The following is a 25,496-nucleotide window of genomic DNA, read 5'->3' as shown; positions in this document are numbered from 1 at the left end:
GCATACCATTTTTAAGAGGAATTCAAGGTTTACTTGATGAAAATCGGGTTTGGAATGACTGAAACATCCGAAAACAGCGTAAAACAAAGCGATCGTAATAAAAGGTGGGTCCCACACTTTACTAGAATCACTCTGTTTTGGATCATCTCAGCCGTTTCAATACCAACTTTCATTGATCAAATAAACGTTGAATTCCTCATGCTCTTTCATATTTCATAAGAGGTTTCTCATTATCTCACCAAAAAATGTTAGAAACTTGAAATTAGATCTCAACCAAAACTATACGATCCCTTTAAAGCCTGAAGTCATTGTATACAGTCTAATTCTTGGCATTGACTCTTTTTGGAAAATCATGGAGTTATTCAAGTGAGCAACTTGTACACCATGTACAGTACATTGTATGCTACACTGCTCAAACATATGCATACAGTTTTAAAACAACATGCATGCAGAGATTTGGACACCAGGAAGTGTTAAGTTCTGCAACCTACATGATAATGTACAAAGGTACATCTTTGCATTCCCACCCTCAATCATGTACTAGACATTTCCAAAGATACAGTTTGTTGCTAACATGCATTCCTACATGTAAGTCCCAAATAAAGTCAGGGGCTGATGAATTGAGCTTACAGTGTATAAAATGTTCTTTATCAAAGTTATTGTCGTACGTGAGAGGCAGACGAGAAAATGCACAGTATGAGAGAGAGAGAAAAAAAAAATCTTGAACTGCTCCATTGCAGTGTCCCTGAACATTGATAACTAAAAAAAAAAAAAAAAAAAAAAAAAGTGTGGAAGAGTGTCATGGACACGGGTCATATCATATCCCTGCCGGTCATTTTTCTCTTTATCAGATGATACTATACAATGGATACTACAAACATGTACATATATGATGTAATGATAATGGCGACAAAGATTTTTAAACCTTGGGGCAAACTTACGTCGACATTTGCCAGTGATGAATTCCTTTCTAAAAGCAGACAAACGAAACTAAGCCAGAAATGAGGGCTTTTGCACTGCACAGCAGAAGAGCAAATCATGAGAACTTTTTGCTTGTCAAGTGAAGGCAATCATTCATTGTAATGTACTGTATAAGCTGTTATTTTCGTGTACAGATATTTTCGCAGATGAGGAGGTCATGGACATTTTCGCAAGATGCTGTTTTCAGGAATTGACACCGTGGCTGTCATACTGTAAGTGCACTGTACTATTACGCTAGTACACAGCAACAATTTTTGCATGTTGTTTAATACGCGGCCCAACAGTAATTTGCAAAATTGGCGAAAAATCAAACCCTCACAAAAATAACAGCTTATACAGTACTAACAGTATGATATGGGACATACGAAATGTAACTTTTACAAGTTTTACAAATTTTATATCTTGATACCTTAATGAAACCTGCTGCTCCTGCTCCTTCCTTTCACCTTAATTTGCTGCCAAAAGGGCAGTAATTGGGATGTGACAACACATTCAGGTACAAACAGACTGTTATCAAAGTATATTGTATCAATGCTTGTCTGGTTACAATTGTACCTTGTTGCCATACTTTGCACAAAACAAAATTTAAATTAACAAAGAGTCTGCAAACTCCATTCTTTCACAGACCAAAGCTTGACTTCTATTATCATTTTGCCAGCAAAATTTACCTAGCTGCTATGATACAGGATTCCTTCCGAAGGAGTTGTATTGAGGGCTTGGTGGTAGAGTTGCATTGTGTGAAAATGTTTTTGAACCCTTGAAAAGACCCTCTTAACCCACTGAAGACTAAAGCCGAGTATACTCAGGTATCTAGGGGGAGTGTATGTTATAGCAAAACCAGCCCATCCTCAACGGGTTAAAAGCAATCATGCGCACAGAAACAAAACAGTTGGACCAGGTAGAGCTTATACGTATATAATTTGTATAATATCATAGCGCCGAGGGGGAATGATTCTGCAAGCAATCAATAGATTGCTGTGCATCTGTGCAAATGGTGAAAGTTTTTGTAAACTGGTAGTTTGCAATGATTTTTGTTGTGGTCTGGGAACCTGTTATACCAGGTTCCCATAAGGAATGGGTTAAAAACAATTAGAACGCAATGCTGCAAAGCGCATCATGCAGATAATTGTGCGTGGGGGGGGGGGGGGGAGTACGGTTTATACTAAGTAATGTTTTTGAAAGAGGTGCATTAATACATTGTATATATCTAAAATATCACAGTTCAAAAAAAAATGTAAAGAGCATTTTTCAATGACCTGGAATCTTCAGAACACATTTCCCAACATTATTTGATTTTCCTTTATGCAAACTTTGTCCAACTTTTCATGATGGAAAAAAGCTTGCCAGTCACAGTCTACCATTTAGTAATGTGTGACTTTGAATAAAGTGAACTTTTTTCACTTCTATTCATTAGTATACTTTTTCACTTCAAAATGGCAACAAAACTTGGTTTAACTTCAAAATGACAACAAAACTTGGTTTCATAGACACAGTAATTCAACATATGACAGTTACACTGCATGCAGGCACAGTCGTGACAGCAGTTTGAGTTTGAATAGACTCTATACTGCTGTACGTACCATATTTATGGGTAAACTTGGCCTATTCATTAAATAAACTCGGCCCCTAGCGCCCTCATTACAAGTGGCCAAGTTTATCCACTAGGCTGAGCTTACCCATAAGTATGGTGCTGTACCGATGGTACGTGTACAATGTAATTATTAGTAGACTATATTCACTGAATGAAACATTGAGCAAAATACAGAAAGTAAGCGCATCGGTCAGTCCAGTAATAGAAAAAGGCTGCGGCTACGGAAATGCTTCCATCAACTTTCCAAAACACATTAGGGACAAAGGGTTTAGAATTCTATACTACTGTATGATGGATGATTGTATTACTGCACAGCACTTGTCGTGATATTAACATAGAGCTACGGTACTGTAAATCTAGCAACCTCTAGGATCATAGAACACGTCCCAGATCCCATGTGAGTGATTTGAATTGCTTGATACAATTGTGTTTACAGCAAACCGTCTGCTGTCATTGCTTCAGTGCATCTGATGAATACGTACTCTACTAGTAAGTATAGCCAGGTGCCCGCACCTCGTCAGGGGCCCGAATACCGTCACCCCGCTTAAAATCATTTTGAGCGCACTGAACAAAAATGTATGCCCGGGACTGTGTTCTGTACGCTTGAAACTTGGCAGGACTACCACAACCAAGCAAATTGTGGTGAAAACCGAACAGTTTTTCGCGAAAATCTGAAAATTTAATAGGGCTATACAGTAGGAATACGTGTTAATACTGTTATGTCACCCGCATGCATCTTTTACGTGTATGTCTATGGGAACATCACGGTCACCCGCACACGTCTTTTACGTGCTAAGTCTACAGAGACTCCAACTCTCCCGTTTTCGACGGGAGATCTCCCGCCGAAAGCCCATTTTTGCACAATCTCCTGTTCTCCCGTTTGAGATTTGATTTCTCCCGCCCTGGCTCTGTGTCTCCCGGTGGAAAGGATTTCTTACTTATTTCTATCGTATGTTGAAAAAATAAACCTTAGATAGCACCAGAGAACATCTAGAATCCTAGGAACTTCACGCTTCGCACACGTCAACTTGGAGTCTCCCGTTTGCTAGGGGTTTCGGGCGGGAGAATCTCCAGATCAGAAGGTGCTTGGGGTTGGAGTCTATGGGAGAGCGGGGTGACGAGTTGCGGGCCCCTTCCTTAGCGCGCAACTGTTTCGCATCGTTCGCCTTTGACGACTATACCTGCAAATTTTCAATATCGATCAGTGAACTTGTGATTCCATTGGAATTTTCAGCATTTTTCCTGTATGTGAGTTGGATTTCAAAGAATTTCAGTGGCGAAATGTGATTCAATTATGGGCAAACATTAACTATGACGAGGTGCGGGTCACCCAAGTATACTAGATACCTACAAGATATCTCCAATCATATTTTGGGGGCTCACATGTGGTTTGCGGACCATTCTTGCTTGGCATTGTTGCAGCAGATCACATATTTTTTCATGATTGTCTGCTTCTTCATGCCAAATATATAGACCCTAGTTTGATCGCAGTTTCATAGAAAGAAAGATGTACAAGTATAGATCTACTATACACTTGTCTATACACCTAGTAGACAGAAAGATCCGTCTGTCCGGAGGACTCTTTTGTATTTTGCCATTAACGCCGTCCTCCGTAGACATGTATACGGAGGGGATCCGTGAAGCCAGACGCAGTCTCCGCGGAACATTCCCCGACGGACAGATACAGACCGATCTTTCGGTCAATACACCTAGTTACTGTACATCTAACTAACGACGTGTGGTTGACTGTTGGTGTTGTTGTCGTTAGTCACCCAATCAGAAAAAAAAAAAAAAAAAAACTTTTAGGGCGAGTTAAGGTCAAGGACTTGTCTATACTGTACAGCCTATAAAACCAGTACGACATCTGCATCTGGATATAAGATTTCAACAATGCTATTTTCCTATGACGTGCATCACGAGTTCGTAACTATTCAGCCAGTGTAAAGTACACCAGCTCATGCAGCAGTGCACGCAGCGTGGAGCTCGTACAGCATTATACGCTAACACAAACATGTACGTGTCGGTCTGGTCCTACGGCAGGAGACGTGTCGTACCAAAGTGCAATTACCAGTGTTGGTATCTCTTGTTTTATAGAGACGAATGGAATATCCTACAGTTTTGAGAAATTTATGTGAAATTGAATTGTACTACTCACGAAACTGACCCTCAACGGGCTTATCTAACTTGGCATAGGCAGTAATTTACTTACAAAAATCGCCACAGAACTCTCTGATCGAACGTTGGATACTGGACCTTGTGTACATTAGCAACAGAATATTGCCGACATAATTACGACGACGCCCTCTGAGTTGGCATCGTTGGCATACAGTTTTTTTTTTTTACACACGCTCAACATCCATCCCCCCACAACCCACCCCCTCCCCTTTTTGTTTTTTGTTTTGTTCTTTTCAGCTTCACTCACTGGGCCTGGGCAGGAATGAAACTATTATGATTTTGATAAGCTTGAATTTCCTCTGATTAGTTTGATTATTTTTCACGTCAAGTCAATCTTTTATGCTATGTTCACCTTTCTCACACCTTTCTAATAGGTTGCCCTACTCCCCAACGGAAAAAAATAATAATGCTAAAATGGTTCGCGAAAATAATATAAGCACTCACTATCATTAATTAATTTAGTATTTCACGAGTAATAATTATAACATCATCAGGACAAATACGTTTGTTAAGATGACTGAGCAACAGGTGAGGAAAGGGAGCACACTTACGTTCGACTCAGCGCTTTGTAAGAAGTATAAACATATCGGATTCAGTGACACTGGTAACTGAGCTCTTTCGAATGAAAGTAAAATGAATTGAATTGAATTGAATTGACAGGGGCGTCACCAGCTTTTTTTCAAGGGGGGTGCGTTTTGACACTAAATGTTTACGAGATTTTTTTGACAGACATTTGGAATATAGGAAGCTCTCAATCCCTAGACTTTTACTGTTTTTTTGAGGGAAACCAAGCGGGGAAAGGGCACCGGCGCGCCGGTAGCTAGGATTTCATCTTAGGGGGGGGGGGGGGGGGGGGGAGGGGTTAGTATGCGAGGGAGCGAGCAAGGGTGGGGGGAGGGTGTGGAAGTGCCGGAGAGGGTTGTACCCCTTATAAATGGATTATGGAATGACGGTGTGAAACGACAAATTACTGGCAGCGATATCAGGAGAACGGCATCACGGCTACATGCGAGCGAGCGAGCTTGAAAAATTTGACATTTTACACTTCCAAAACTGCCGTTTGTAGCCATATTTTTTGCTTTGTAAATTAAGGGGGGCGCACCGGGCGCAACTGCTGGCAATTACTGGCAGCAACATCAGGTGAATGGCATAATAATTAAATGCGAGCGAGCAAAGAGAGCGAGCTTGGAAATTTTGACATTTTACAGTCCAAAAACTGCCATTTGGAGCCATATTTTTTCGCTTTGGAAATAAAGGAGGGGTGGGGGCGCAACGGGCGCAACTGCCGGTAATTACTGGCAGCAACATCAGGAGAATTGCATAACAATTAAATGCGAGCGAGCGAGCGAGCGAGCGAGCGAGCGAGCTTGAAAATTTTGACATTTTACAGTCCAAAAACTGCCGTTTGTAGCCATATTTTTTTTTTTTGCTTTGTAAATTAAGGGGGGGGGGGGCGCAACGGGCGCAACTGCTGGCAATTACTGGCAGCAACATCAGGTGAATGGCATAATAATTAGATGCGAGAGAGCGAGCGAGCTTGAAAATTTTGACATTTTACAGTCCAAAAACTGCCATTTGGAGCCATCTTTTTTCGCTTTGGAAATAAAGGAGGGGTGGGGGCGCAACGTGCGCAACTGACGGTAATTACTGGCAGCAACATCAGGAGAATTGCATAACAATTAAATGCGAGCGAGCGAGCGAGCTTGAAAATTTTCACATTTTACAGTCCAAAAACTGCCGTTTGTAGCCATATTTTTTTTTTTTTTTGCTTTGGAAATTAAGGGGGGTGGGGGTCGCACCGGGCGAAACTGCTGGCAATTACTGGCAGCAACATCAGGGGAATGGCATAACAATTAAATGCGAGCGAGCGAAGAGAGCGAGCTTGGAAATTTTGACATTTTACAGTCCAAAAACTGCCATTTGGAGCCATATTTTTCGCTTTGGAGATAAAGGAAGGGTGGGGGCGCAACGTGCGCAACTGCCGGTAATTAGTGGCAGCAATATCGGGAGAATTGCACAACAATTAAATGCGAGCGAGTGAGCGAGCGAGCTTGAAAATTTTGACATTTTACAGTCCCAAAACTGCATTTTGTAGCCGTATCTTTTTTTTTTTACTTTGGAAATTAAGGGGGGGGGGGGGGGCGCACCGGGCGCATATTACTGCTGGCAATTACTGGCAGCAACATCAGGTGAATGGCATAACAATTAAATGCGAGCGAGCGAAGAGAGCGAGCTTGAAAATTTTGACATTTTACAGTCCAAAAACTGCCATTTGGAGCCATATTTTTTCGCTTTGGAGATAAAGGAAGGGTGGGGGCGCAACGTGCGCAACTGCCGGTAATTAGTGGCAGGAACATCGGGAGAATTGCATAACAATTAAATGCGAGCGAGTGAGCGAGCGAGCTTGAAAATTTTGACATTTTACAGTCCCAAAACTGCATTTTGTAGCCGTATCTTTTTTTTTTACTTTGGAAATTAAGGGGGGGGGGGGCGCACCGGGCGCATCTTACTGCTGGCAATTACTGGCAGCAACATCAGGTGAATGGCATAACAATTAAATGCGAGCGAGCGAAGAGAGCGAGCTTGAAAATTTTGACATTTTACAGTCCAAAAACTGCCATTTGAAGCCATATTTTTTCGCTTTGGAAATAAAGGAGGTGGAGGGGGGGGGGGGCGCACCGGGCGCAACTGCCGGCAATTACTGGCAGCAACATCAGGAGAATTGCGTATAACAATAAAATGCGAGCGAGCGAGCGAGCGAGCTTGAAGATTTTGACATTTTACAGTAAAAAAAAACAAACAAACAAACAAACTGCCGTTTGTAGCTATATTTCTTCGCTTTAGAATTTATAAGGGGGCGCATCGGGCGCAACTGCTGGCAAATACTGGAAGCAATATCAGGAGAGCATATTGATTACATTCGAGCGAGCGGAACGAGCGAGCTTGAAAATATTACATTTTACAGTCCAAAAACTGCCAGTCTTTTCTTAGCCATATTTTTTCGCTTTGGAAATTAAGGGGGGAGGGGCACCGGGCGCAACTGCTGGCAATTACTGGCAGCAACATCCAGGTGAATTGCATAACAATTAAATGCGAGCGTGCGAAGAGAGCGAGCTTGAAAATTTTACATTTTACAGTCCCAAAACTGCCGTTCTTAGCCATTTTTTTTTTCATTTTGGAAGTTAAGGGGGGGGGGGGCGCACCGGGCGCACCTGCAGGCAATTACTGGCAGCAACATCAGAAGAATGGCATAAAGATTAAATGCGAGCGAACGGACCGAGCGATCTTGAAAATTTTTACATTTTGACAGTCCCCAAATTGCCGGTGTGGCGATAGCTATATTTTTTTGCTTTGGAAATTAAGGGGGGGGGGGGCGCACCAGGCGCAACTGCCGGCAATTACTGGCAGCAACTTCAGGAGAATGGCATTACGACTAATGCGAGCGAGAGGAACGAGCGAGCTTGAAAATTTTGACATTTTACTGTCCAAAAACTGCCGTTTGAAGCTATATTATTTTTTTTTTCGCTTTGGAAATTAAAGGGGGGGGGGGGGACGCCCGGTGAGCCCGGTGCGCCCCTCTTCCTGGATCCGCCACTGGTAGTCAAGGGTGTGGGTTTATGTTCATGACTGGGGGAGATAGGACCAGCGAGGTGGCGTCGAAGTGACCAAGCGGGGAAAGGATGTCCAAAATCTGCACTTTAGAGCATCCCGTAAACTAATTGTGCGTGTTTGTTTGTGTGTGTGTCTTATAATTTATGTACAAGGAAAAGTTAGGAATTAGCCCAGGGCAAGTCTTTTTATTGGCAATGCAAGACATTTTTACATAGACTAGTATGTATAAAGCAACACTGCAAAATCAATGATCTAGCTTTGATATAACGAAGAGTAAGGTACAAAAGTATACATTCTACATCACATTGCGCAACATTGTAGCGACTCTTCGTTCGGATGTACTGAGTACACTGCGCACATCCTGCTTATAATTATGCAGAATGCCAACCAGGAATCACGCTGAATCACAATCTTTTGTCGGGTCCGGGCTTTTTGAACAATGTTTGACACTATACCTATCTAATTATGGTTAAAAGGAATCATAGAAAAATATCTTATTTCTTGATCACCCTTTCATTCAAAAGCAGTTCACTAACACTTGAATCACTATTTCGGTAAGTCTTTTTTTTTTTTTTGCCAGCGGATTGGGAGGGGGGCGCACCCCCCTCCGTAGTTACGCCACTGCTTTTGGGTGAACTAATTGGACAGATTTCTTGAATTCTAACAAAAAAGCAAGAAAATCTTTTCATTGCGGGAATTATGATTATGTGGGATGGGGCAAACGTGTATAAGTGCTCCGTATCGTACGGATGTACAGTACGGTCGATAAATAGTAAACACTGTAGAATACTAATAGATATGTACAAAATCAGTGCTGCCAGGTGACCAGGGGTGCGAATTATTATTATTATTATTTGTGTGTGTGTGTGTGTGTGTGTGTGTGTGTGTGTGTGTGTGTGTGTGTGTGTGTGTGTGTCCCTGGTGCAAAATATAAAAACAAATTAGAAAAGAGTAATTATTTAGCGTCCGGCGTTGAGGTCGCTCGCAGACTGTTTTTTTTTTTTTTTTTTTTTTTTTTTTTTAGATCTGAAGGGGGGTGCGTTCGCACCCAACGCACCCCCCCCCCCCGTGGTGACGCCCATGATTGAGGACAAATTGTCGAAATAACACAGAGTGTGTACAAGATGGCCAACTGCGGTGTTTGAAACACAATCCTAATGCATACTGGCATGTTGTTGAAGCTCTTAAACAAATTTGCTACCCATCCGTGTCCAAATGCCTCAGAAATGGAGCGTAAAATGATGCATTAGGCCTATGGCTAGCAAATATGCACCTTATGGCGTCACACCTGTACGACATTACCCTAATGGCGTCACCAGGTACGTCATACACCCTAAATGGCGTATTTCGTTATCATGGTTATCGTACCAATAGCCCCTATCCTAAGTCTAACGAATTGAATAAATGCTCCTTACCCTACTTGAAAAACAAATGAAAACGGTATTTGTTATACAACATCACCTTCTTGTAAAACAATACAGATTCCAATGAAACAGGCCTAACAGATGCCAACTAATTGCATTTATCCACAACACTGGTCTTATCTTGATACTATATGGGAATCTCCATAAATAGTTTATCGCAAAAACGAGCTAACTCCATTCTTATTAAGTTGAGATATTTGTGATTAAAGGACAAGTTCACCTTCATATACATGTGGATTGAGTGAATGCAACAATATAAGTAGAACACATCAGTGAAAGTTTGAGAAAAATCCGACAATCTGTTCAAAAGTTATGAATTTTTTAAGTATCTGCGCAATTACTGCTGGATGAGAAGACTACTACAGTGTGTGATGTCACATGCGTACAACGATATAATAAAAATAAAAAGAGAATTTCACAAAATTTTACTTTTTGAATAAAGTGCACATTTCTTGGACTTGTTACTGATGTATGTTAAGGATAATATTATTCCCCTTGCCTTCTGAAAGAGAGAAGTCGAGTGTTCTTTTGTTATGCGAGAAAAGTGAAAATAAGGTGAATTTTCTTTATACTTTCTTTATACCGTTGTACTCATGTGACATCACAAGCTATAGTAGTCTTCTCATCCAGCCATGACTGAGCAGAAACTTTAAAAATTCATAACTTTTGAACGGATTTTCGGATTTTCCTCAAACTCTCACTGATGTGTTCTACTAATATTGCTGCATTCACTCAACCCACATGTCTATGAAGGTGAACTTGTCCTTTTGAAGCTGCTAAAAACAAAGAAAATGATAAGAAAATACAGGATATTTTTCATCATAACTTCTAGAATAGTATTATTTTCTTGTTATGTCACAAGTGAGGTATTACTGGAAAGGTTTGATTTTGCTCTATCTGATGATGGACTTACTTTGAAATGTTTATAATGGTGCTTATATAGCTCATTTTGCAATAAAACTCTTCATATTATTCTTTTAAAAACTTGTCTCCCTGAATATCGAAAATCTATTTTGTGAAATAGGACTCGTATATGATGGCAACAAAAAGAAAAACAAATCTGTAATTCTTTTTTTCTTAAGGAAAACATCGCCGTCGCCGTAAGTGTGAAATAAGACTATAAAATTTTCTTTGCTTTTCTTCTTCTGTTTAAGGGGATGGGTGCGTACAAATTATATAGAGACATAATCATCATAATGACAAATGTCATATTTTCCTATTTCATATGGAAACATTTGTCCTGTTTTGAATTACTTTATATTTTCCTTTTGTAAGTTTTTGCATGAGTTTGTTTGTTTGATTTGATTCATTTTCACATTCCATCACATAAAAATTGAATACAAATTTCAAAGACTCAAAGACCAAGAATAACAAGTGCAATGATTTGAAATGATAACATAACATTACACAGATATAGATAAACATAAGCAGTAGTGTTGCGCAGTAAACCTATACAAAAGATGTAGATAAGATACACACTAAGCTTTTTTTTTCCGGGAAATTATCAGCGACAATTGAATGCAGGAGACCACCATCATGGACGATTAAAGGGATGGTACAGTATTGGTGGAGATGAGAATTGGGTTTTTAACTTTTTGTGAGATACCAAGAAAACACTTATGATATAGTACTGAGCATAAATTAAGAGGAATTCAAAGTTTATTTGATGAAAATCGGGTTTGGAATGACTGAAACATCCAAAAACAAAGTAAAACAAAGCGATCGTAATAAAGTGTGGGTCCCACACTTTATCATAATCGCTCTTTATGGATATCTCAGCCATTTCAAAACCAATTTTCATCAAATAAACGTTGAATTCCTCATAGCATTACATGCTCTGTCATGTTTCATAAGAGCTTTCTCATTATTACACACACAAAAAATGTTAAAAACCTGATATAAGGTCTCAACCAAAACTGTACGATCCCTTTAAGCTTGAAAATATATAGATTGGGTCTTATAGTTGTCCACAGTCAGACAGTTCCATGACAAGCGCTGCTCTTTGGAGACCCCTCATCTTTTTTCCTGACAATCTTTTCAAAAGTAATGATTTCATTATTAAGATTAGACCCAAATTAGAGCATCGTGAAATTTTGAAGTTTTGATCTGTTCGAACATGCATATCTAAATTAAAAGAAAGGAGAAAAAAAAAAAAACCTTCACGATCACAATCACAATCACATAAAGGTACTTCGTGACTTGTAATAATCATATAGTTTGAAATGATGACCTTGGAAGTTGGCATTGCAGTTGTAAAATGTGTACAAAATTTGTCTTTTTATGATGACACCGCGATCGTCTACTGTATATATCAAACGAAAATGTGGAAACGTTTAGTTTGTGTATATCTTAACTCTTTAATAATTATTACACGGGATTTAAAAAAATACCTTTTTGACTCTATAGGGATGGTGATAAGGCAGTTTCGACATGTTCTATGTGATAGCAATAGCTAGTCACTAAAACTGAAAATACACTATTTGTTTCGGAGATGACATGGATGAGGAGCATCGTTGTTTTTTCTTTTTCTGTCATTCTTTTCTGATTCTCTTGATAACTTATCGCTCGTTTGGCGTCTTTATGACATACCATTTTCGACGCTCGACCAAAATGTAGCACTTAGGGTGGGCAATGCTTTTCTCCTGGAACTTCAATATGCGATTTTGATCTCGGAAAAGCTAGAAAGAAGATACCCCTGCCCATCGACTTTCCACAATTGCTTTCTCGCATCCCATGCATTTCATGTCGGACCGTACAGTGTAGTTTGTGTGTGTGTGTGTGTGTGTGTGTGTGTGTGTATAATGTATCCTGACGAACATTTATGCAATATACATTGCACATACATCACATTGGCAGATATTCTATATGTTGTCATTATGCTAATCCATGTACTCGAAATAATGATTCGCTCAATAATAATTTAACCAATAATATTATCACATAATTATTATATATATATATATATATATATATATATATATATACATATATATCAATTCGCTGGCAATTTATTTAATTGTCCTTGCACCGCCCTGTTCTGTGGTTTGGTCCATTGCTGTCAATATATTATATATATATATATATATATATATATATATATATATATATATATATATAGATAGAGAGAGAGAGAGAGAGGGAGAGATGTATATAATCATATTCATACATTTTGATATTTTTATTCTTTCATGTATTTGAAAGACTACAGCATGATACATATATTAATAGTTCTGTAGTTCAAATTCAACTCCAAGTTTAGTTGAATTTTCTCCATTTCAACAAAATCAGTCACATAACGAACTATGCTATACTCCAAATTTTCCAATAACGCAATTATTTTGAACAATTAGTTCCATAACATGTGCATATTCCTTTGTTGTAATACATTGTACTTTTTGTTTTCTTTGATTCTGTATCGATAACATGTATATGTTATTGGAAACGAAATTTCATTTGAATGATATTGAATATTGAAATTTACATGAAAGTATACTGGAAATATCAACATAATATGTATACCAATATGCATATTTCTGCAATCCTCATTGAAAGTGTAATGGACCTCCTTTTTTATTGATTACATCTATAATATGTAATCAATAAAAAAGGCATTTTCGATGAGGATTGCAGAAATATGCATTTTGGTGATAAATCAATAAAAGGATGGAGACGGGAGGGGGACCCACTAAAAATTGGATCCCACCAGTTCCAATGTACACTCAGCAAAAAAAAGAAAGAAAGTAAACACTTTTTCCAGTTAATATTTTGCATGGAAGATTGAGATAAAAATCAATGTGTCATATACCATATCAAAGATTATTTAATTGGCTATCAATCTGGTATGTTTACACAAAGGGAAATTTTACGCATGAGTGAACACATTTGTTTTTGTCCTCCAAGGCAGAAAAGTAAAAATTGCAGAATTGGACATATTGAAATTCATTTGCAAATGCCCTCCAAGATAGCAATGATAACAAAAGACCAATATAAAGCAATGGAAGACATGAAGGAAACAGCAGAAATAAGTTTCCGTTCCCTTGTTTCCCTTTATATTAAAAAAAAAAAAATAGTGGGGAAACTGAAGGTGGAACATAAGCATTTTCTATCAATTCAAACTTTAAATGACATAGGGAGTAAGCCGTAAAGGTGATAAATTCGACAGAATTTCTTCATTTTTCCTTTTAATCAAGGAATTTAGGAATGCACGAGACAAATTCAAGATCAAAATATTATTTCAAATTTCTTAATTTGAAATAACGTTTCAAACTTGTCCATTTTGCAATTTTTACTTTTGTGCCTTGGAAGAGAAAAACGAATGTGTTCACTCATGCGTAAAGTTAACATTTTCATTGACCTACAAGGTTGATAGCTAATTAAATTACCCTTAACATGGTATATAAAACACCATTTTTAGCCAGATAGTCTATGAGAAAGATAAACTTGAAAAAGTGTTTACTTTCTTTTTTTGCTGAGTGTATATACAATGTCCACACACAAAAAAAGGGGGAATGCATGGTAATCAAACCTAGTTCATATTGCTTAATCAATAAACCAAATCAAACATGTTAATACGTTCATTAAGATTGTTTTAGGAGGTCAATAAAACTACTAAATCCAGTAGAGACGGGACTAAGAACAAAGAAGCAAACAAGTGCTGTTTTTTTTTCTTGTTCTAAAGCGCCAAGTCACTATTTTTCTTTTCTGTTTTTTTTTTTCTGTAGCAAAATGTGTTTTGTGTATTAAGATTAAGAGTTTTATGAGTACATATATAATTGGTGTTGTATTACATTGGTATCACATATTCAGATAGGGCCTCATCCACGTCAAGCTCTGCTTATGATGACGGTCCCCTGTATTGATTTCTCCTTTGTTATTAGATACAGTAAGCCTTAATATGTTATTTTGATTCATAATTATGCCACTTCAGACTGAATGTTGTTACGCAAATGATTTTTTTTTGTATTGATTTGTATGTATCTGTATCATTTTGTTTTCATTTGCAATTGTATTTGGAGAAAGAAAATGCAGAAATAAACCAACCAAACAAACAAACAAGTTACAAGACAGGCACATGAGCTATGGCACACCGAAATACGAACGAGAACAAACGCAACAATACAACGAAAATCTGGATGGATATTGAGAGAGGAGAAAAGGAAGAATAGGATAAAGGAAAGACACATGGTAATAGAGTCATTCAAATGAACGGAACAGGCAATGGCTTAATGATATAAGAACATAAACAAAATATTGATTATATAATCAATGAAATCACTTACATTTTGTTTTCATCTGTGTGATTGCAACGACGTCCACTTTTTTTTAATACATCTTATTTCTGTACACAGAAACGGTATGATGAGTTTCTTCTACAGGGTATTTCGGCAAAGGTGGACGCAATCATCTCTAAATGAATATAAAGGAAACATTTATACAGAGCTTGTCAGTTGCCAAATGGAAGAGAATACTATGTTTAAAAAAACAGTCATGGGGTTACGAGGTCAAAATTTTCTTTTTGCCAATATTCATACTTCATCTGTGAGTTTAGATTTCTAACTGGTTCGGGCTGTCTTTTATCTGCTTTTTAGAGTTCCTTTCTGCTTTGTAGCATTCCTCAGCATTTCAGTTTACTTAAAATATTTTGTAAACTAATTATCCTTTATTATGTATAATGATGAAATTTATGGATTCAATTTCTATCAGATATTTATATGTTTCTGATGAAATGGAAAAAAATGAATGAATGAATGAATGAATGATTGAATGAATGAATGATATTTATACTAACATTTCATAATGTTGTAACAATATTGCATTATACATTTATTATGATATGTTGAAGCTAAGATCCGTTTACACATTAGTGATTATTGTATCACCGGTTCATATACATCTTTTAAATATATTTAACCAAAATCAGTTGATTCAATTTTGAGTCGCAATATTCTATTTGCAATTAGTCTTTGATTCAAGAAAAAATTTGAAACATGATTGTATATGCAGCTAACGTATACAATTGTATAATAAGGGCCATCGTTCTTTTTATGTTTAATGTATTGTCTTATACCTATACATGTACACCGATGACACCCTGGTCAACGTCTTTATATGAGCTGCTATGTACCATTTTTGTTTGACCAGAATAAACCAATATCTATGTTTTATCTATCTATCTATCTATCTATCTATCTATCTATCTATCTATCTCTATCACAAGATATGTTTGATGCATGCAAAGTGCATCTGTTGAATCACATATTGCTTGACGTTACAATACTTCATCATTATTTATGATCTTTTGCCAAATAAGCTACGCAACATAGAAGTCGCGTATAAATCTTCTCGTCAAAATGTAACCATGGAAACTGACCTTCTCGCATGCATGTGAACTGACAAGAGAGATTTGAAGAAACTTTCAGAGAGTATCGCGATAACATCAGGCAAAAACGAGATGTGTGCCAACATTGCCCCGTGTCTGTTTGTTTCTGAATCTTATTGTTTTGTTCTCATCAATCGATGCGAGAAAATCTTCCACTGAAGTGAAAGAAGGAAACATTGGATAAATTGTCACAGAGACATGCATGCGTCTTTTTTTTTTCCACCCTCCGGTCTTTGACTTTGTGATGAATGTGCTGATAAGGGACACGCTCCAAGCCGTTGGATTGCAGAACTTCATCACTTTTTATTGTCGAATTCTGAAGCAGGTTTTTTTTTTTTTTTTTTTTTTTTTTTTTTTGTTGAGTCGTGACGATTTGAGATTTGCATGCAGGTGGGTAGCGCTCGTCTGAAAGGTGGATGACCGCCACCAGACCATATTCCCGCGAGAAATCAAAACAGGAGCCCACGGCGCAATCGGATTAGGCGCGCGACTTTGTCACATTTCCCGTCTTACTTTTCCCGCTCCAAGTTCGCCGCGTCGATCTCAGCATCCGAAGAGTGGTCTTGTGTGTGTGTGTTTTTCCTCATGATTTAATCTCAGTTCGCGACAAAGACTCGATCGATCGATTTAAAGCGGAAGCGAGGGTTTTCTGATTAATCATACACTTCGAAAGATCTCAGTAACTATCGGCAACTTATCTCATAGTTGCAACTGCCCCTAATTCATTCATTTTTTTTCCTTGTGTGATTTTAAACAGGAGAGGAAATGAACTTATCCAAATGAATGAATTATCACAGGAAACAATTATTGAATAACAATACTGGGACATTTGACGCTTATTCAGAGAGGAAAAGTTGGCACCAAAGGTAAACACGCTATAACTTTATTATTTTCAAACGAAATTAAAGGATGCCCAAGTCACCCTTCCGCGCGGTTGGTTATTTTAGGCGGAGCAGAGTCACCGTCTACTCCCGTCAAAACAGGTGCAATCATAACTTACCCTCGGGTTAGAATATTGAGCGCTGCTCTTTAAATGATATTATTGTCATTTTTCGAGGAAAGGCATAGATCAGTTTGTCACGACGACGCTAGAGAGTCCAAACCAAATAAAGTCCCTCTCTAATGAGAAAAACAAACCTTTCCCCGAAAAAAAAAACTATGGTAGGCCTAAACACGAAAAATCGTGTTTCTCAATATAAAACAACTAATTCATTTTAAACCGATTTATCGACGGCATTGAAACCTAAAAGTATTTGATAGAAAAAAAAAATCCACGTGCTAACTTTTCTCATTTTTCAGTTACTTTGAGGGGAACCTTCATTCCCAGACGTAAAGGTGCAAGTTTACTCAATTTCCATTGGAGCGTTAAGTGATATATATTGGTCTTAATCACATAAATATGTAAATTACATGAGATGGTGATGATACCGCTGCCTCATAAATCTCCTATAACCGACATGCGCACACGTCGTCACTGAAATGTCTTGTTCTGAAATGAATCAACGAAAGAATGTCGAATCCCTTTGACAAAGTGGTTGTAGTATCATCGTGAGCAAGCAACGATGTTTGGGACTTTTTTGAAAGGAGGGCAGCATTTTAGGTTCTGATTTATCAACGATAATATGATTTTTGTGATGAATTTGTGTTTAAAAGAATGAAAGAGATGATGACATAAGATTCACCTAATTTGCATATGTGGTTATGGCTACGATGACTGCCGGCACAATCAGGCGAAAACATTTGAACTTCGAAATCCCAAAACTTTTTACATCAAAGGCCAATTATTGATTATTGAAACTTTTTATCATTCCGTTCCATCGATTGTACTCTATTTATGAAAATATCAACTTGAATCACTTCGGATGGTGTGGAAACGTCAGTGGGGTAAATGCACACGCCCTCATTATTACGATGGAGGGATGCCGCAAGCATTTTATGGCATGGCTGCGACTAGCGCTGATGTTAAGCCTTGTCCGGGTAAACATAATCGTCAAAGTCGTTAGATTCTCGTTAAAACGTCTTGCCTGTATGAGGGTTATTATCAATTTTGTCGTGGTCTTGAGATAGGCCCAAAGACATCTTAAAGATCAGACATGCGATGAAATCAGATTATCAGATCATTTCGGGGGAACCGTCCCCTCCATTACGAAATATAATCTCACGAGGTTTGTCTTTTTCAGATTGCCATTTGGTCTAATTCCCTTCCCATGCGCATCAGCGGGAATAGGACTTGGAAGATTTTGGGATTTCAGACTGGGATTTCGATTAATAACATTTGGAGTCATCATTCAGGCTCTGGAAATGATAATATAGGGCACATTCAGAATGAAGCGAGGACCGCATAGGGATTCATGTATACCAAGGGTGATAAATCATAACATATTTACTACAAGGATGGAAAGCCCAGCACTGCGACAAATTTGAAGAAAAACCAAAGGGCGAAACGAAACAAACTAAAACAGAGCAGAAGAAATTGCTTTGTTCCAGTTATGAACACATTACTGCTTGCGCCTTCAGGGCACGTATACTTTGAATGGAATTACAACGTGTATCGGAGACAAATGAAGCGAGTCTTGAACATTTATATATCCATCAAGGCGTTGTATCTATCTTGATGATATAGAGGGACATTGTGTCTTGTTTGTTTGCTTATTTGGTTTTTTTTTTAATAAACTTCCGTATACGTGCGTGATGATGTTGGTACATTGTATAGTAGAAGTGAAACATGCAGAACAGCAGTCAGAAGAACAAGAACATTTGAAGAGAGCATGTTATAGGTTAAAGAATAATGACTGAAATGGTGTTAAGACATTGTGAAATATCACTGATGAAATATGTACGATAATGATTACAACTGACTTGTTAAATAGTATCCGTACTTCCTTCTCTTAGGAAAATAGAGGAGGGGGAAAATGATATATCTATGTATAAATCAAGTCGATCTCCGTGACGAAAAGAACCAAGGACAAGTTGGTGATGATCAATGATCTGATACGCCACGCTCTCCTGCAAGTCACGTGACAGATCTCCACCCCCCCCCCCCCCCCCCCCCCCCCCCGTGGCCAGAGAGCGTGAAATCACACAGCGGAATCGTCAGGTTAGAATAAGTCGCCGTCAGGGGGTGTGCCTTCTGCAACTTTTCGTGATGTGGCGTTCTCAAATAATTCTCCCGCCGTCCCCCGGGGGGAGGAGGGGATGGTGTTGCGAGTAGACGTGGCGACTGTACAATGCTCATTGATATACAATACATATGGTATAGAAGTTATTTCCGACACGTAACTGAGCAATCGGTATTTATCTAACACCGACGACCGTGCCTGATTAATGTTTGATGACGTAAGAGACGACAAATCGTGCAACACTATCCATTCTGTCCATAGGAACATGCTGTTCTCGATCGCGCGTATTGTCGGGGGCATCGGATTCAATGCAAGACCGAACCTATAAAACAAAGAAAAATGAAAGTCTTCCAAACCGTTTGAATATTGCTGGCCGGAACACTACCTCGTCCTCTCTTTCCTTCTTTTCCCCTATCCCCCTTCCTCTCCCTTTCTTTTCTTGCTCCTATCTCCCTTCTCATTCTCACATTCTGTCACATGTTAAAAACGTCATTTCTCAGATTCTAATCTAACTTTAATGGCATCATTTGTTATGGTGCTGTAAGATTCATGTAGACAATCTATAGATATCAGAGTAGTATGATTGTCATTTCAATTATTCTTATCATTATCATTTATTATTACTGTTATTGTTGCTGCTATCGACAAGAAAGAGTGTTTACAAACCGGCACGCTCCCAAAGCACTCTTTCCGCTATAACACACCCTTTCCGGGTATTTGCCGTACATTTCTGGTTGTTTGTGCTTGTGTATTTGCGTTTCTATGCAGAGTTGAAAATATCGCGTCTCTCTACAAGAATCATTGGATTCATTTTGGCAATAAAAATCCAACGATTAGCTCGCGAAGAAGCAAAGCGGGTTATGTCTTGTTGATGATTTGGGCTATTACACCATGTTCACCTTTAATACGGAAACTCAAGAAAAGAGAAATAAGAAGAGAGAGAGAGATAAAAGATACAAGTGTTACATGCTAATTCATTTCATTCATATGTAGTGTTCATTTTCATCTATTATTCATCAACTAAAAGCACTGAGGCACTAGTCACTTGTCTCTTACCTGTGCTTACTAATGCCAGTTTCTGTTGTTTAAGGGTGTTGAACAAAATGGACAATTGAATGTCATTATTGTTGAGAAAGGGTATTGGTGCAACGTGCCCATTGCATACAAGCGATATCTCTGATGGGTAGCCTAATCCATGACGTGATCCTAGTATACTTTCTAATGGAAGTGTCGCTTTTATTCACTTCTGCTAGTTCTTAAGACGGCTTTCATCACACAAAACCAAAATCCATTAGTACTGGATTTTTTTGGGGGAAGCAAAAAGGCAAATACGATGACAAGGTGGCAGACAGAAAGTGAGAGGGAGAGCGAGAGAAAAATTTATCCCGCAAAACATAAAGAAAGTATAGAATAAAGAAAGAATAAAGAACAGTGTCAATGAAATAAGACAGGCAAAAAGGTTTCCGGATATCAAAGCGTGTCTACTCTGTCTTCAAAGCGAACTTCCGCAAGGCCGTTGGAGCGAGGCTTGGATCAAGATGCTATCTTACCCTTTTTTGTATCGGTCTGACACAAACACTTACAGTATGCTGACTCAAAACGCAGATCAATAAACTGTGTCAAAATAAAATCTCTTTGGTCTACACACACACACACACACGCACACACACACACACACACACACACACACACACACACACACACAAGCAAACACAAACTCCTATGCACAAGGGTGGATACTTTCACACGCACACTCACACGCCCACCACCCCTCCCCCCACACACATAAAATTTGAGGAATTTGTACTAAAATGTAAGATGTATTTTATGCAGCTTTAGATGTCACTGATGCAGAAAGACAAGCTAGACTTGTCTTTCTGCTAACAACGCTGTATGTTATAAGTGCTTTGCCATTCATTAGTGAATAAAAAGAAAAAATACACATACGCATACACACACAAAAGCACACACACACACAAATACATATAAAAGGGGGATGACAAGTCATTTAATCGATTATGAAATGAGATACGGAATTACCAAATAAAATAAAAACAAGAATACATACGCATTTTGCCGTCAAAATCCTCACAATGAATTGACCTGACCTAAAATACTTGAATTGCCTTTGTTTTCACAAAAATGAATAACCTGTATAACATTTCAGCAAAATAGTTTAAAGGTTGTAGTAATAATAGCTGCTGAGTGTGGAAGGGGTTACAGATGCTGCATTCCATAATTTTTTTTGAATAAACATTATAAAGGACTGCATGATTGAGTGCTGTGAGGCATTCATAATCCCTTTGCCAAATACACGATGCCTGCTGGAAAGAATACAGTGTCCCACGTCACAATGTGAAACACAGTTTGAACACATTGTGAACACAGTGTGAAATCTCTTCACCCTGTTATTATCGAGCGTTTTAACACAGTGAAGACATTGTGAATCATAAATCTACAGTATAGATATTGATGTTACAGTGTGAAACACAACAATACTATGTGAACTCTCTGTAAAAACAAACAAACAAACACACACACACCACAGTGTGAAATAATTTTCACACTGTTGAATACGAGCGGGTTTTTTTTTTTCACACAGTCGACTTTGTGAACACATTGTGAACACACTGTGGAACACTGTATTCTTTCCAGCAGAGTGTGCCTTCCATCTTACTGTGTTTGAAAAATCTGCAAATACCATGCCTTTGTTACGTCGTATCTCTTTGTGCAATAAGACTTTTATTTTTCTGTTTTTATGTTAGTCCACCTGCATAAGTGAATCTTAACATTGCACCTTGAGTGAATAAAGTTGATGATTAGGAGTGTGGCTCGATGGAAATCTGACGACTGAAAACAAATTTTGATTTAACTATTATTCTAGCCTTTATTGCAAGACATTCGTGTTCGAAGAATTGAAAAATAAGCAAGCGAGATTTAAAGAAAAAAAAACCTATATGCGAGAATAAACGCAATAAGGTGTTGATGAGAGCACTTATTTCAGATGGAATAATAATCATAAAAAAAGAACACCCAATACAATCACACAAAGTGAGAGGGCATTATGAGGCAGTGGCTAAGAATACCAGAAGTGTTCATGCATTTCTCCATTTTTAGTGCTGCGCTATTTTTGTAAAATGCACTTACAATAAAAATACGGACAATGATGACGAAAAATAAAATGTGGAAACACAACAATGAGAGTGATAAACAAAAAATGCAATGCACAGACATTTTTGGCACTTTCATCCGGTTCGGTTGACAAATGTGTATAGACACTAAAAATAGATTACAGGAAAAAAAAGACAGTTAAGCCGGTGTCACATGACATGAAACGCGCTTTAATAGTGCGAAGATGTCCAGGTACTGGAATTTATAACGGCAATCAGCAACAACGTGAACAAGATAATTGCATAATGTGGTTGGATGATGCCTATAAAATGCTAAACGCTAGCAATTTTAGGCTTACTTATTTTAGACAATTTTATGAAGCAAACACCATATTTGCAAAAACGATCAAGGAAACATACGGTCTGCAAAACTGAGTGAGTATGCTGGCTTTACTACAATGTCAATCAATTTAATTCAAACATCATACCGAGAGCAGATTCGAGGTTGCCTGCTGTGACCTTGGTGGCTATAATTGGAATTTCAGTTGTCGTCTAAACTTTGAAAAGCAAGACTCATATTTGGAATACAGGATGTAGCGTCGGATAGTAAACAAACATTGTTTTTACGGGGTGATACGTTCGTTATTCTGAAGATTTGTCAATCCGAAAATGAAAATAAAGTTCGTTATTCCGAAGGTTCGTTATTCAAAAGCACATATATTTCCTATACCTACCTGTTCGTTAATCCGAAAATGAAATAACGTTCGCTAATCCGAACATTTGTGTCTTTACTCCGAAGATTCGTTAGTCCGAAGATGAATCAAGGTTCGTTATTCCGAAGGTTCATTAATCCGAAGATGAAATGAGGTTCGTTATTCCCATGGTTCATTTATCTGAAAATGATATAAGATTCATAGCCCTAAAAATAAAGAGAAAGTGCGAACGAATCTTGATACGAACCCTTTGAATAATAAAACCTTTTAAGATTTTCGGATTAACGAACCGTCGGAATAGCGAACCTATAAGCGAACCTGATGTTATTTTCGGATTAATGTACCTTCGGAATAAGGAACTACAATGTACATGTATAATCGTAAAGTATACGTATCTTAAAGCCAGGGACTCTTCAAATAAAAGAATAATGTTATGATAGCCAGTATTTCAAACACTCAGTGATTCATTGTATATGACATTATAAGAACTCGGTTAAGGGAAAACCTACAGAAGGCCAGGAGGCACACGAAATGTAGACCGGTAAATACATTTGAAATTTCTCATATAGAAAGATAAAAATAGCTGCGTGGAAGGGAGGAATGCATGCATTGAAATGAAAAGGACGACCTCGCGAAATTGAAGTGGTGGCAGCTTTGTGGGGGAAACATTTTGTGGGAGGGGGTGACGAGTTCCGCATCTCCGGGGTAAGATTTTGGGAGCATGAATACAAATTGAAAATCTGAGAGAAAACGTGCTACATGAATTTTGTTCAAGACCTTGATAGCCAGGAGGTTGGAGATGGAACTGTTGAAATAACTTATGACTTTTTTTTTTTTTCATATAGCATGCCCTTCATTCCGCTATCGAGATTGTCAAAACTTTTTGAATTTTCACAAATTCTGCAACTGTTTTCTCGCTCTAAAATGTCTATTCTCCCTTGTAATTGTGTGTGAACAGAACGCAAACTTTCACAACCATTATCACTTGGATGCATTCCCAAAGCGAACCGTGCTTTTAATCATGTACCCCGCTTTTTGCCGAAATTCCAGCTCACTCGCATTCCAGCGCAAGACATGTCGCCAGCAATTTGGAAAGACTTTACTTCTTGGTTTAGGACAAGCGAAAAATTATGAACTCTTTGGGATACAAGCGTATTTATGATCCCTAAGCATGAGTCACATAGAATTAGCTCGTTCGCTTTACTTGCTGGAAATAAATGGGGTCACTGTGAAATGAGTCTGCAATGATCGTCAAGTCAACTTAGTGATGTTCGTTACTCGGAAGGCTTGTTATTCCGAAACACAAACATAGGAATTCCCTATACCTATAATGAATTGTTCGTTAATCCGGAAATGAAATACAATTCGTTAATCCGAACATTTGTGGCGTTATTCTGGAGGTTCGTTATTCTGCAGATTCGTTATTTTGTAGGTTAGACAATTAAATCAGGCACGTTAAGTCGCGAATGAAAAGAATATGCTTTCTGCCGAGCCTTGACTATCTAAGGAATTACGAACCTTTTTTTCATTTTCGGATCAGTGAACCTCCGTAACAACGAACGTGTTTTCATTTTCGGATTTGCAATCGTTGACTTTAAAGAACTTTCGGAAACGCCGAGGAAACACTTCTGTTCCAATCCCTTGCGGCTAAAGTGATGCCAATCCATGCTCGAGTTAACTTAGTTAAAGTGAATACATTAAAATAACATAGAGAACGCCAAAGTCTTCATTAAATTGGAACACAGAATAAAAAGGTATTTATGACGTTCTAAAAGTTTTACATGTTTTCACGCAACAGTGAAATTGATAATCAAAATGCAAGTTACTCGATCTCCTTTCAAGTTTCCATGACATGCACACCAAAATGCGCATTTCTAGAAGGTGAGGAATGGTCTTATCTTTTGATGGTACTCATAGAACCTTCCGCAGAAATTAAACAGCAAGATACCCAAAATAATGTCATGCGCAAACAGGTGGTGTTTATCTTTTTTTTTTTTAAATCTCGTTTGACTCTTAGATGTTGGTCATGTGAGGTGTGTGATTTTGATGACGGTCTGCTTAATAATGCTTGTCTGATTGTGTTCACATCAATGCATATTTTGGCTTTAGGGCCTATGGGCTAAATATCAAGCTCTTGAATTCACCTGTTACCAGCACTGTAATATTTGAGATAGTTAAAACTTTGAAATCAACTTCACAGTATTCGATTTTTTTATAAGTTTATGGTTGGTCTAATGCATCTTTTTGGATATAAGGCAAGTGAAAAATAAATCAACACCATTTTGTTGCCAATAAACGTGCCCATTTCTGAATACTCTTTATTAGCCCCAAAACGAAATCTGCCGACAGAGAAGCAAGGCCCGACCGAGTGAAATGTCTGAGTCTTTACACA

General features: G+C 38.2%; 1 pseudogene; it reads right to left on the bottom strand.

The window, feature by feature from the left end:
* The window catches only part of LOC139720863 (leucine-rich repeat-containing protein 71-like), a 112,242-nt pseudogene that overhangs the window by 72,126 nt on the left and 14,620 nt on the right, over positions 1-25,496 (bottom strand).

The sequence above is a fragment of the Diadema antillarum genome, unplaced genomic scaffold (genome assembly GCF_040938485.1).
Source record: "Diadema antillarum isolate AM-2024a unplaced genomic scaffold, OU_Dant_1.0 scf00000134, whole genome shotgun sequence".
NCBI classification, from domain to species: Eukaryota; Metazoa; Echinodermata; class Echinoidea; order Diadematoida; family Diadematidae; genus Diadema; species Diadema antillarum.
Note: the sequence above shows the minus strand (reverse complement) of the source record. Positions and strands in the feature narration are given on the sequence as shown.